Raw genomic sequence first — 12819 nt, forward strand, 5'->3', positions numbered from 1 at the left:
TTAGGTGTTTGTTGTGAAATGAAGAGATATCGTACAGATAACTCCTCATTTCATCTAAACCAATCAGCCATTCCTCATCCGTTGCGGCGCTTTCACCGCAAGCAACAGGAATACATAGAAACAAGGCATCTGACAGAAGTTCAGCTCAAAAAGGCACGATGCACAGCGCTTCGTTGCTCGCAGCCAGTTAGTTCATTCCAATAAAAAACAATGCAACAGATTTTGGCACTGACGCTTACTTGCGTTGCATTCTGTTTGTAGGGTGTAATATGTACACACATCTCAATACATTAGACCTCTCTGCGTTGTACACATTATATCCCCTCTAGATTTGTTTTTGTGAACCCCCAACTTTGAAGTTCAAACTGCGCCTATGCAAATATCATGAAAGGCCAACAGTTTGATAGAACGTCTTTCAATACTTTCTGATACTTCTGTCTGAGGCCCTCACCTTCAAGCCCACTGGCTCTTCCTGAAGAATTGTGTCACATAAAGTTCAGTCATTTCCTAAAAACAGCTAGTGTTGCCAATGTTTCATTTCATTCAAGCCTCACATTTTTTTCTTGTTAGCTAAGTTTTCAGGAAGGGGTGGGAAACGACGTACCTGTCCTGCCTCCATCTTTTTTAGTTTCCACGGAAGCTTTAGTGGTTGTTAGGAGTAAGGAGTAAACTTGACGTTTTTCACATTAATCAAAGAAATATGTAGATTTAACAGTTGCTGTTTCTGTAAGTGGACTTACAGCAAACAATGGGCTACGTCCAGGTCTGAGAAGTGAAGCCAATGCTGAAGGGCCTTAAACTTGCATTCTTTCTAACAGCCAGCAGGGGGCGACTCCTCTGGTTGCAAAAAGAAGTCTGATTGTATAGAAGTCTATGAGAAATTGATCCTACTTCTCACTTGATTTATTACCTCAGTAAACATTGTAAACATGAGTTTATGGTCTCAATCGCTAGTTTCAAGTCTTCTTCAATACAGCATGATGTTCATTTAGTTAATGATGGTCCCATTTAGAGTCAAATAGACCATAAAGCAGGGTATGCTTTAAAACGTGGCTACCTTGCGATTGAAAGGTTGCTACCACAGCATTGTCCGGTCTGGGAGTTGTCCGTGTTTTCGTCTTACAACGTTAACTCTTTCACAGTGTGTTTTCAGTTCATGAAAGATGGGCAAAATTCTAAACTCGAGGCTTCAAAACAGCAGTCCACAAAAGACTTTATATATGGTTAAGGCCACATAGATTGACTTTGATATTAGTCTGGATTATCCACACATAATAAGAGATGAAAGAGATTTGAGTATACTATGTTTTTAAAAAATTAGGCTGAAAGAGCTTATTTTTAAAACATGGATATTCAACCTTTTTACCTGTTGATGATTAAAGATGAAAGATTGTATTTACTAATGAATATTCTTAAAAGATGGTTGTAATATTGTATGTTTTGTATTCATGGCCATTTATGTTTCTCTTTTAAATTGCTGTATCCACAAGGCATAAATATCGTCATTTATAATAAGTATTTTTAAAAAGGTGATCATAATGTTTTGTTTACTTCGTATGGTGATCCATTAGTCACATGAGAGGAAACAGGAAGACACACCTGGATGAAGGCAAAATAGCTGAAAACATTTTGTGAGGTGAATAAAGCATGGTATAGTGGACATGATTTGTACAACGTGTTCTGATGCTTAAGTCTGCACTTCTATGTGTGAACAATCTCAAAGTTAGAAATGGCAAAGACATAAAAAACCCAAAACATACATGATGAGGTAGTTATGGAAACTGTAGGAAATTGGCCATACTCTCTCTGTATGTGTATGTGGCAGGTCGCTACCACGGCGTTAACTTTAACCCTTTCACAGTGTGTTTTCAGTTTATGAAAGTTAATTGTAACATTTTGGGCGCCTAAAAATGCCTATTCAGAGTTCGGTTGTACTTAGCTCCACACTCTTGTCACTTCTGGTTGCAAAAAAACAAAACAGCGACAGGCAAAAACCAAGATGGCAACGGCCAAAATGCAGAATTTGAGGCTTCAAAACAGCAGTCCACAAATGGGTGACGTCATGGTGACTACGTCCACTTCTTATATACCGTCTATGACAGCAATCTGTCCAGCTGCACCAATAACACACTTGTCAACTATTTTTCCGTAGTTATTGTTTATGAGCTATGTAGGAAGATGACGTCCCCATTCTTAATCCAATTGATGAAGCTCTGATTGGTCAGTTGTTTCTCTAACCAACGGAAACAGTCGTCAAATATGTCATGCAGTGAAACAATATGGCTCAGTGAAGTGTTTTTTCACAGAGGAATAAGATATATCAGGCTTTGGCTACACAGACAATAGGATCAATTCATTCTTGCTTTATACAATTTGTTGGCAATAAGAAAAATTTAGAATACCAACCCTTTCAAAAAAAGACAAAGAATTATAGCGCTCAAGTCAAGGTTTAACCCGTGTTTGCATCCTTACACTGAGGGCATTGTGGGTTATATGAGGACATCTGCGTGTGTGAGCGTTCATGTACGATCTGCATGTGCAAGGGCAGTGCAGGTCATAGAGCGCTGTGTGCGTGTGTCAATAACAGTATCTGGAGGCCACAGGATTACGTGACCTTGCATGCCACATGTGCTGTCTCCCACTCACTCACACACACACACACACACTCTCAAACACAAAGCCCCATGAAATCCTCTGACTCCTAAGGGTCTTTATGAGGCTCTTGCATTGGTCATGGAGAGCTTGGAGACGAGGAGGAGGAAGAGGTGTAAGAGGAGAAAGACCAGAGGGGATGTTGGTCTGGGAAGAAAAAGACAAGAGGGGAATGAAGGGAGAGGAAAAAGAAGAGAAGGCAGAGAAGCGAAAAGAGGCAAATGTGGAAAGAGCAACCTTATCCGCTACATAACACATTTATATGTTTATAATTTCCTTCGCCAAAGATGATGTGGACGACTAGGAATTGGTGGAATTGTATCGAATTTCGGCTTGGATCACATTCACTGGAAACCTTTTTTTCCCATCCAGGAAGTGTGACATCCTCATTATACACCAAAGTCATAGGGAGGAGGTCAGGGTGGATGATCTGACGGATTAAGAACAGGACTTTTGCACCAGAGACCCACCTATTGTTGGGTTTAGGCCACTGAAACAATTGGTTAAGGTTAGGAAAAGATTGTAGCTTTGATTAAAGGTTCGCTGTACGATATCCAGAGCATTAATAAAGCAGCAAACAGCTATTTGCTATGTAAAGATATAGAGGAGTAATGTCTGCCTGAGCAGAGAATGAAGTCACTCTCCCTCTGTATGTGTGTTGTAATCAGGGCTTCTCTGTGCTTTGTTGACATCGCTGGGCCGGCCTTTTAATGCATGTTAGTGCATGTGAGCATGCCCCACTGGCTAGCTCACAGCCGCCGTTTTGCACTGCGCTCATTCGGCGGCTACAGCTGATAACGGCGTAGCACCCCCCCAGGTTAACACTGTTATTTCTGTCAGCACTGTTGCATTGTTTCCACTGTCAGCATCGTTAGCTGCGAGCCGCCGTTGCCATGTTGAGAGCCGTGCTGAGGCAATAGAAATGCTCCCAATCTCGTATAGACCATGGATGTATAAAAAGAACTGGATACAGAGTTGAAGTCGAGCTCACGATCATTCCTATGAGAGTTGCTCAGTGGCGCATGAAGCCAAAAAGGCTCGACTGCCGAGTGATAAAATCACCGTTGGGCCCATAGAACAGGCGCAGTAGCGTTTCCTTTAACTCCCAGCCTCGCTGGTCTGGGTATCATTCACATGAACGGAGGAAGGGAAATAACTCTGGATTTGGCTAGTAGTGCATTTTACAACTTTTAGGACCTAATCGTTTAAATAAGGGCTATTCAAGTGTTCATACGAGGAAGTTGATTTACCTAAAAATAAATTATCCGCTGAGTTACAGACGTCTCTTTCCCAAAGTAAGTCTATGGGAAAACTTTTTGGGCCAAATGGCATCATGTGAAAGACACGGAAGTTGTGGTACCACCGTTTGGCCACTTCGAAAATTTGATTCAAAGCCCTTCCTGGGGGCTTGGTATAAAGACACATTTAAATATTTAAAAAGTGTCCCATTTAGTGCTTCAAGTCAGTGTTGTCTTTTTCAGTATTGAACCAAGACCACGATCTTTTCCTAACATTAACCAAGTGCTCTGTGTTGCCTAAACATAACCTTAAAAATAACCATTTTACTGTGCTAACAACGCACATTATTTTGTTTATGACCGTAGTTTTTAGGGTTCGAAGAGAGATGAACAGAACAGAGAGAAAATATAAAAAACAGAGCAGGAGGAGTAGGCGAATTTAAGGAGATGGTTGGGTAAAGCTGAGGCCCTGAGGGCGTTGTGGACATTATTTCAGCTGCTGTGTGTGGTCATGGTGTGTGTGTCTGTGTGTGTGTGTGTGGTAGAGGGACAGGTGAACATCTTTCTGTTATCCTCGCTTACATCTCTGTTTCCCTTAATCATTCACTCTCCCTCTCAATCTCAATCAATCTTGTGTGTCTTCAGATCGTCTTCAGTTTGCACTGAAGAGTTTGTGTGTGAGAGCCCAAAAATGTGTTTGTATGGTAGTTTTACACTTGGATGTGTGTGTGTGTTTTTGCATTTGTGTGTGTGTGATCTGTTTGAGTCTTTATATTTGTCAGTGTTTGTGTGCCTGTGTTTGTGTATGTGTGGGCCCACGCTATCCCTTGCTGTGTGTGTGTCTGCCACAAGCCCCAGTGAGATCCAGCGAGCATGACGGAGAATGACAGGTTGATTTATGGCGAGGCTATAAGTAGAATGACTGCTACTGCTGGAGAGAGAGAGAGTGTGAGGGAGAAAAACACGGCAGAGAGGGATGCAAAAACGGGGTTGGGAACGAAAGATGGTGGAGAGAAAGAAGGAGAGATGAGAGAAAAGGGGATGCAGAGAAAGAGAGAACTAAAGAGGACAGTGATGAGGAGAAAAGCAGGACAGTAAGAGAGAAGAAAGTAAAAGAAGGAAAGAGGTCAGAAAAGAGACTGATTGGGATTGTGGGAGTGGGATTAAGATGCCTATATTGCTAAGAATAACAGAAAGAAAGAGGAACAATCTGCAAGCTACTACCGGCATGAAAAGATGGATAGAGGAGAAAGAGATAGAGGCGGAGAGAAAGTTTGGTTCTTATTTGCGAAGGAGCCCCTGTGAGATGTTTTAATGACGAGCAGCGCCGGGCTCGGCTCACGTAGTGCAGCATTCTGCGAGTCTCAATAGGAAAATAACATTATCTCCACAATTACATTTACATTTTTAGACATTTAGCCGATGTTGTTATGCAGAACGACAAACACGGAGTGCAAATGAGCTTCAATTCCCAGATCGGCAACAACCGCGGAGCGAACAATATCCAGGAGAACATTCAAGAGCTCTGACGATTACTGTGACCGCCACGAAGGGAGGAAGGAAGTGTGCTACGGAGATGATAGATGCTTTTTTTTGTTACAAATGCAGTCTTTTTTATCAAGTATTTGGTAGCAGCAGCTGTCATGTACGTGTGAGATGGGAAAGTACATTATTAACCAAATATTTCAGGGTCTTGCACTACCATGTTATTATGAATCTTCTATCTTGCATTTGGCTGATTCTTAAAAACAACGATTTATACATCTTACTGGACTAGAGAATGAACTCTCATTTTTGCAGATGATCTCAAAGGGTTAATGACCTCATGACCCTTCTTCTAACTAGTACCCTTTTCACACCAATGACCAGGGTTGGACCAGGGATACCTAACCCTGGTTGAGTCCTCGGTGTGAAAGGGGTATATGGTTGATGTAGTTCTAAGGCTGGTTGGTTTTGATATGAAATGGCAAACAGGTGCTTTTATGGTTTAGTCTTTCATTACCATACCATACTTAACATTTTTAAATACCATTTTGGGTAATTTTATGACTTTTTTAGATAGCTGAGGGAGAGAGAGATGAGACATGACATTCAACAGAGGCCTGAGGCCCAAAGCCACCTTATAAGTTTTTATTGAAGTAATATATCCTTAAAGTAGATATAGGTGTGGCCTTTTACCCCATCAGGCTTAATTTGTACTCCCCCCAATCTTAGATTCAGTATTGTACTTCATCATGGATTAACAGAGCAGGTTATTGCATTAAAGGGGCATTCCACCATTTTTCAACATCAAGATCAATTTATTCGTCATAGTTGCGTACAAATGAACCAGTGAAACAACCCTGTCTCCTACAAAATTACATTCCGATACAACTAAACTGCATTGTCATTTACCTTTCGAGGGAAACATATTTTCTCCCGGATTACGATCGCAGTTTTAAACACGTGGTAAACGTTGTAAACTGAAACAAAACAAAAAAACGCAACATTACTTCATTAGGTTTAGGCAACAAAACTACTTAGTACGTAAGTGAGCATTGACTTTTAATTTCACACGGGATAACGAACAGCGGTTTGCTGGAAAGTCCTGTATTTGTTTTGACCCATCCTCCACCTCTCCTGCCCACCTGTAGTGGACTTTCTTGCTTGTTATAATATTATACTGCGTTACTTTCAATAACAGTATCATTCCACGCAACTTTTATTAATGGTCGCTTGATATATTACGTCACGATATATTACATCATTTTTGTTATGTCTCTCACACGTCCCCCAAAATAAACCAACCTGTGACTTATATGTGTTTTTATATCTGTGGGTCTACCGTGACCATAGCGTTAGGCCAAAAGACAATGAACATTGTCTCAGCTATGACGTAATAGTTTGACCAGACAGTGAACCAATGATAAAGCAACTGGCTGCCTCAGATTTGATTTGTCAATTTACAAAAGTGCTTTATTTTGAAATGTCAGAGATAAGAGAATGGATAAGGCATGTATTCAATCACAGTGGAGCTTTTAATTCGAAACAGCAGACGTTCAGTGTGTTCTTTAACGGGCTAATTCGATCTGAACTGAGCGTCTGAAATTTAAGTGTTGTCATGAGATTCATCGAGAACAGTCTAACACACACACACACACACACACACACCTGCCAGAACAATTGCTCCCATGACAACCTGGCAACCAAGAGGGCTTTGAAGCACAGGTCAGTAGTTGTGTGTGTGTGTGTGTGTGTGTGTGTGTGTGTGTGTGTGTGTGTGTGTGTGTGTGTGTGTGTGTGTGTGTGTGTGTGTGTGTGTGTGTGTGTGTGTGTCTTAACATCAGTGCAACCAACAGTTTCTTTCTCTTTCGGCGTCTTTTTTCTTTGCTCCGCTCTTTTCATCCCTTTATCTTTTCCTTCCTGTTTTGCATATAGGAAACTGTTCTCATCTCTTTGCCCTCAGGTGAAATAAAAAAGTGAGAGAATGTCGAAGAAATCAGGAAAAGCAATAACGAGTGTTTTTCAAGAAAGGGAGCGAGGAAGGGGGAGGAAGGAGTGTGAGAAATATGAGCGAGAGAGGTAGAGAGATAGAGAGGGAGAGAGAGAGTCTTTGATCTCTCTCCTGGTGGGAGTTGGTCTTGGCATGCAGCCAGAAAACCCCACGGCGCTCACACACACACACACACACACACACACACACACACACACACACACACACAACAGACGCACACACATATTTAGGTCTAGCTGGCCTGCTCCAGGGCTTTGTTGATTATTTCTGCTGGGAGGATCAAAGACGTCGAACCCCCTCCTCCATCCTCCATCCATCCATCCATCCATCCATCCTTCTCGTATCTGTCTGTTCACCAGTCCATCTGTCCAGGCATTCATCAGCCACTCCATCCATTCTTCTATCAGATAGCTAGACGGATAGAAACCTATTGTGTTCAATGCAACCAAATAAGATACTAAAACTCTACTTTACTCTCCTTACAGTAACTCATTTCTGCAAAAACAAATGGCAGATGGCTTTTGGATCTCCTGGTTTTTGGTGAATTCAGGGTGTCAGTTGTCAGGATGGCCGAGCAGTCTAAGGCGCCAGACTCAAGGGTTGTACTAACTAATATCTTCTCTGATATATGTTGCAGGACTGAAGGCAACCCTTTAACACCATAGTCCAAAGTAGAAAATACCATCGCACATGCTGGGCGACGAATTAACGACCCAATAATCTGGTGAAGTAGCCTGGCTAGCTCAGTCGGTAGAGCATGAGACTCTTAATCTCAGGGTCGTGGGTTCGAGCCCCACGTTGGGCGTTGGTGTTTTAGACTAGGTCTTTGCTTGAAGTATAAGTGTTCCCGTATACCCACGACTGGGGAGTGTTCCAGACTTACTCTAGATTGAAACTCTGAATAGGAAATGTTCTCGGTTGTTTGGTAAGTCAACAACAATAATTGCGGATGACACAAGAGTGTTCAGAAAAGTCTCAGATCCCAGTATCTTTCACCATAGTGACCATAATGGGTGATTTTATACATTTTCCAAGTCTCCTTTGAGTCTGTAAGCCCATAGGTTTTGTTTACATGTAAGTTGTGAACTCCAGACTGGATTCAGGGTTTCAGTCGTCAGGATGGCCGAGTGGTCTAAGGCGCCAGACTCAAGGACTAACTCTTCCTGATCAAAGGGACTTCTGGTCTCCGAATGGAGGCGTGGGTTCAAATCCCACTCCTGACAAAGACTTTTACTTGCAGGTTTCATCCCTGTGTGTCCTCGAGCAACTCCAATAACTGCAGCCAACCTTGGCCTCTGATGGAGATTCCTTTCCTCCACTGGTTGTCAGTTGCGCAGGCAAATCCGTCCCTCCCTGCAGGGAGAGATTGCGCACTGTGTAGCGGCGAGGTCCGGGCGAGGGGTCCTGTAAAACTCCCAGTTGGACTTTTCCAAGCCGACCTATAGCCAGTCATGGTACACCGGACGATGCGCCTGGCGAGGGCCAACCCACCAGTCATGCAGCAGTCATGGAGACAGCTGCAGACACTCAAGAAAGTGGGACAGGGCTGTAAAGTGGCCCCCCTACTTCAGGCGAGCATGTGTTCCATCACATAATGCTGGGTTTGTAGCCCGGCTAGCTCAGTCGGTAGAGCATGAGACTCTTAATCTCAGGGTCGTGGGTTCGAGCCCCACGTTGGGCGGTAGTTGTTTTAAAAGGGTGGTTCAACACGGGGGTAGAACCGAAGTCCTCGAGCTTCAACTATACTAACTGCAGCTGACCTTGGCCACTGTTGAACAGAGTGTAAGAACAGTTCACAAATAATTCAAAGGGTCCTCACACACTACTACTGTTTGTCGCCCACAATTGTCTCTGGTTTCTGCAGCGTGCTTTCTTGATGACGAGTGAAGACCGCCACAGACGTCCAATGCATTCCATGAATATGGTTGATCATATAATGCCTTGAGTCTGGCGCCTTAGACCACTCGGCCATCCTGACGATCTCTTCCCAACATGCCATTACATGATGCAAAAGACATGCTTGGCAGTCCGGCTACCAGTCAGCTGTTACTCAGAGTCTGTAGTTGAGCATTGTGCAACTCCAGAATTTTTACCTGATGACAAAGCATGCTGCAAATATCTTGTTTTCATAATGCTTAAACTTATTTTTTGTGGCCCGGCTAGCTCAGTCGGTAGAGCATGAGACTCTTAATCTCAGGGTCGTGGGTTCGAGCCCCACGTTGGGCGTCAGTACTTTTAAAAAGCAATTCAGACACTAGGATGGAAGTCTGAATCCTTGAGCTACTTTACAAGAGTGTCTTGACACTTGACTTGACTTCTGATAAGAGGATTCCTCTGAGAACATCATTTCAAAGTGCCCTACAACCCAATCAGCCATCACCAACAGTCTATGGCCGACCATTGCCTGCAGTTTTTAGAGTCCATTTTTTCAGAGAGAGCTAATTAGAAAAGCCCTGCAGTCAACACAGCTTCCAGTAGGCTTGAGAAAATCACTGACAGTTTGTGCTTATTACACTGGCTACTTCACTTCATCAATATGCCTCTGCAAAGATGTTTCTTTATCAAATTGTGTTTGAGTATATTTGTCTACTTGAAGACAAATGAATGGACTTTAATACTGTAAGTTATGGGAAGGTCATTTTAGGTTTTGGCCTGGATTTGATCTCTGTGTAATCCTGTGTGTGTGTGTGTGTGTGTGTGTGTGTGTGTGTGTGTGTGTGTGTGTGTGTGTGTGTGTGTGTGTGTGTGTGTGTGTGTGTGTGTGTGTGTGTGTGTGTGTGTGTGTGTGTGCGTGTGCGTGTGCGTGTGCGTGTGCGCGTGCGCGAGCGCACGTGCGTAGTGGGGAGTTTGTAGCTGTGGATGGGGCACAGAGTGACGTCAACAGGTTCAAGCCCCGCGTTGGTTTTTTAGACTTGGACTTTGCTTGAGGTATACGTGTTACCGTATACCTCAACTGGGGAGTGTTCCAGACCTACTCTAGATTGAAACTCTGAAAAGGAAATATTCTCAGTTGTTTGGTCAGACAACAACAATAACCGCAGATGTTCAGGAAAGTCTCAGTTCCCAGTATCCTTTCAGAGTGACCCTCAAAGAACAACGGTATAAGCAATATTAGTGAAATAACTGCAATTTGATGCCACTTTTAAAGCTGACAATGATAAATAGCTTAATGGGTGATGTTATACATTTTCCAAGTCTCCTGTGAGTCTGTAAGCCCATAGGTTTTGTTTACATGTAAGTTGTGAACTCCAGACTGGATTCACGGTTTCAGTCGTCAGGATGGCCGAGTGGTCTAAGGCGCCAGACTCAAGGTCTAACTCCTTCCTGATCAAAGGGACTTCTGGTCTCCGCATGGAGGCGTGGGTTCAAATCCCACTCCTGACAAATATTTTTACCTGCGGGTTTCATCCCTGTGTCCTCGAGCAACTACAATAACTGCAGCCAACCTTGGCCTCTGATGGAGATTACTTTGCCGATTTGCAACTGGCTTTATATGATTGCAGTATGAGTGACAGACCCCTGATGCATTGGTTGTCAGTTGCCCCGTCATTCCCGTCCTTCCCTGCAGGAAGAGATGGCAAACTGCGTAGCGAGAACTCCATGACCCCGGGCAGAAGCGAGGTCCGGGTGAGGGAGGGGTCCTGTAAAACTCACAGTTGGGCTTTTCCAAGCTGACCTAGAGCCAGTCATGGCGTATCGGAGGATGCGCCCGGCGAGGGCCAACCCACCAGTCATGCAGCAGTCGTGCAGACAGCTGCAGGCACTCAAGAAAATGGGACAGGGCTGTAGAGTGCCCCCCCTACTTGAGGCGCTCATGTTGTGGTCACATGATGCTAGTTTTTTTAGCCCGGCTAGCTCAGTCGGTAGAGCATGAGACTCTTAATCTCAGGGTCGTGGGTTCGAGCCCCACGTTGGGTGATGGTGCTTTTAAAAGCGTGATTCAACACGGGGTTAGAACTAAAGTCCTAGAGCTTCAACTATACTAACTGCAGCCGACCTTTGCCACTGTTGAACAGAGTGTAGCAACAGTTTGCAAATAATTCAAAGGGCCCTCACACACTACTGTTTGACGCCCACAATTGTCTGTAGTTTCTGCAGCGTGCACAGCGGTTTTCATGATGACAACAGAGACAATAGTGAAGACCCGCCACAGACTGGGTGTCGTCCCATGCATACCATGAATATGGTTGATCACATACTGAATCCTTGAGCTACTTTACAAGAGTGTCTTGACACTTGACTTGACTTCTGATAAGAAGATTCCTCAGAGAACATCGTTTCAAAGTGCCCTTCAACCCAATCAGCCATCACTGACATGACGTGAGTGAGTGAGTGTGTGTGTGTGTGTGTGTGTGTGTGTGTGTGTATGTGCATAGTGGAGAGTTTGTAGCTGTGGATGGCGCACAGAGTGACGTCAATAGGTTGAAGACCCACGTTTGGCGTTGGTGTTTTAGACTAGGACTTTGCTTGAGGTATACATGTAACCATCTACGGGGGAGTGTTCCAGACTTACTCTAGATTGAAACTCTGAAAAGGAAATATTCTCAGTTGTTTGGTAAGTCAACAACAATAACCACGGATGACACAAGAGTGTTCAGAAAAGTCTCACTTCCCAGTATCCTTTCAGAGTGACCCTCAAAGAACAACGGTATCAGCAATATTAGTGAAATAACTTAAGCTGACAAATAGCTTAATGGATGATGTTATACATTTTCCAAGTCTCCTATGCGTCTGTAAGCCCATAGGTTTTGGTTCACATGTAAGTTGTGAAATCCAGACTGAATTCAGGGTTTCAGTTGTCAGGATGGCCGAGTGGTCTAAGGCGCCAGACTCAAGGTCTAATTCCTTCCTGATCAAAGGGACTTCTGGTCTCCGAATGCACATCGGACAATGCGCCCGGCGAGAGCCAACCCACCAGTCATGGAGACAGCTGCAGACACTCAAGAAAGTGGGACAGGGCTGTAAAGTGGCCCCCCTACTTCAGGCGCCCATGTGGTGCATCACATAATGCTGGGTTTGTAGCCCGGCTAGCTCAGTCGGTAGAGCATGAGACTCTTAATCTCAGGGTCGTGGGTTCGAGCCCCACGTTGGGCGGTAGTACTTTTAAAAGGGTTTTTCAACATGGGGGTAGAACCGAAGTCCTCGAACTTCAACTATACTAACTTGGCCACTGAGTGTAGCAACAGTTCACAAATAATTCAAAGGGCCCTCACACACTACTGTTTGTCGCTCACAATTGCCTCTGGTTTCTGCAGCGTGCACAGCGGTTTTCTTGATGACAACAGAGACAATAGTGAAGACCCGCCACAGACTGGGTGTCGTCCCATGCATACCATGAATACCATGAATATGGTTGATCATATAATGCCATACAGTCTCTTCCCAACATGCCATTACATGATGCAAAAGACATGCTTGGCAGTCCGGCTACCAGTC

At 43.9% G+C, this 12819-nt stretch overlaps 1 protein-coding gene and 7 non-coding genes across 11 annotated transcripts in view; all 8 read left to right on the plus strand.

Annotated features, from left to right (window-relative positions):
- Positions 1-12819, plus strand: part of wnt5b (wingless-type MMTV integration site family, member 5b) — a 108766-nt gene that overhangs the window by 23323 nt on the left and 72624 nt on the right. The window lies entirely within an intron of this gene.
- Positions 8116-8188, plus strand: trnak-cuu (transfer RNA lysine (anticodon CUU)). The gene has a single exon. It is a non-coding gene; the product is annotated as a tRNA-Lys (tRNA).
- trnal-caa (transfer RNA leucine (anticodon CAA)) lies at positions 8497-8606 on the plus strand. Its single transcript has 2 exons — positions 8497-8534; positions 8561-8606. It is a non-coding gene; the product is annotated as a tRNA-Leu (tRNA).
- On the plus strand, positions 8992-9064 carry trnak-cuu (transfer RNA lysine (anticodon CUU)). The gene has a single exon. It is a non-coding gene; the product is annotated as a tRNA-Lys (tRNA).
- Positions 9537-9609, plus strand: trnak-cuu (transfer RNA lysine (anticodon CUU)). The gene has a single exon. It is a non-coding gene; the product is annotated as a tRNA-Lys (tRNA).
- On the plus strand, positions 10657-10767 carry trnal-caa (transfer RNA leucine (anticodon CAA)). Its single transcript has 2 exons — positions 10657-10694; positions 10722-10767. It is a non-coding gene; the product is annotated as a tRNA-Leu (tRNA).
- Positions 11229-11301, plus strand: trnak-cuu (transfer RNA lysine (anticodon CUU)). The gene has a single exon. It is a non-coding gene; the product is annotated as a tRNA-Lys (tRNA).
- trnak-cuu (transfer RNA lysine (anticodon CUU)) lies at positions 12405-12477 on the plus strand. The gene has a single exon. It is a non-coding gene; the product is annotated as a tRNA-Lys (tRNA).

This window comes from Sebastes fasciatus, chromosome 23, assembly GCF_043250625.1.
Source record: "Sebastes fasciatus isolate fSebFas1 chromosome 23, fSebFas1.pri, whole genome shotgun sequence".
NCBI classification, from domain to species: domain Eukaryota; kingdom Metazoa; phylum Chordata; class Actinopteri; order Perciformes; family Sebastidae; genus Sebastes; species Sebastes fasciatus.